Source organism: Hipposideros armiger, unplaced genomic scaffold, assembly GCF_001890085.2.
Source record: "Hipposideros armiger isolate ML-2016 unplaced genomic scaffold, ASM189008v1 scaffold_247, whole genome shotgun sequence".
In the NCBI taxonomy this organism is placed as follows: domain Eukaryota; kingdom Metazoa; phylum Chordata; class Mammalia; order Chiroptera; family Hipposideridae; genus Hipposideros; species Hipposideros armiger.
This window is the reverse complement of record NW_017731597.1, coordinates 122,815-124,051: the sequence shown is the minus strand read 5'-3', so window position 1 is coordinate 124,051 and position 1,237 is coordinate 122,815.

The window sequence follows — 1,237 nt, the reverse complement described above, 5'->3', positions numbered from 1 at the left end:
CACCCCCCGGCCCCCGCCCCTAAGCCTGCCTCCCGGGGCAGGGAGGGGAGGGGCGGAGCCAGCGCCCACGGGATCCCTCCGCCGGGGCGCTGACGGCGAGGGCCCGGCGAAAGGTGCCCTCTGATTGGCTCCTCAGGTGAATGGTTGCCGAGAGACGAGTAAATCTTCGGAGGCAGGAAGGGGCGGGGGTGCCCCAGGAGGTAGCACCGCGCAGGCGCCCATAGAGAGGGTTTGCGTCGGCACCCCCTTAACTTCGGAGTTAGTGGGCCTCCGTTACTTTGTACTTTACCCCGTGTTCTTTTCTGCCGTCCCTGCCACATAACTGTCCCCATCTCTGTCCAGCCTCCCCGTAGGCCTGCTTTTCTTCTGCTTCTCTGGGAAGTTTCTGGTTGTTCTCTCCAGGAGTGGGGCGTGACACCCCCATGCCTACCTCCGGCGTGTGTTTTGAAATCGGAAAAAAACCTGAGCCGAGGCACTTTCTTGATTCCCCGAGCAAATTGGCTGGAGGTCACTGGGGAAAGGGCCGGCGCAGTTGATTCTCTGGCCGGAGTTAACCACCTGTGTGCAGTTAGTGGGACTAAGGGCCTCGAGGAATCCATCGTCAAGCCTGGCAACTGCGACAACTTCAGCTCCACTCGGCAAGTCACAGGGCCCAGTCGTGTGTGTTACATAACATCCAGGCGGGGCTTGGACACCACCCATTCCTTCCATAGCAAGTGGCTTAGCGTCCTGGTTCTAAATTCAGATAACCTGGGCTGGGATCTCCATTCAGCCCCTCTCTGTAAGGCCTCCGGCAAGTAACTTACCCAACCCTCCATAAATATCCATCTCCTTACCTGTATGATGGGACTAAAAATGGAACAGCCTTATAGGGTTATATAATTACTAAATAAGAAAATGGAAAGCTATTAGTGCCTAATAAAAAGTGTGTGGTAAATGTTATTTATATCAGACAGTAACTTATTTACCAATAAACGTTTACTGAGCTTGTACTGCTCCTCTACTGGATGGTAGGGGAAAGGATTACTTCCCAGGTGCGGTGTTTCCCTACCCCGCCCCTCCTGCTCCTGTCTGAAATATGCGCCGTTTCAGTGTCAGCCAGAATATAAAGAGTCCTCAAATATATGCTTCCCTGGGGAGAGGGAGGTCTCCCAGAACACTGAGATAGGAGATCCGTATGAGTGCTTGTAGGAAAAGCCACAGTGACTCTATTGTGGGACATGAAATCCGGGTATAC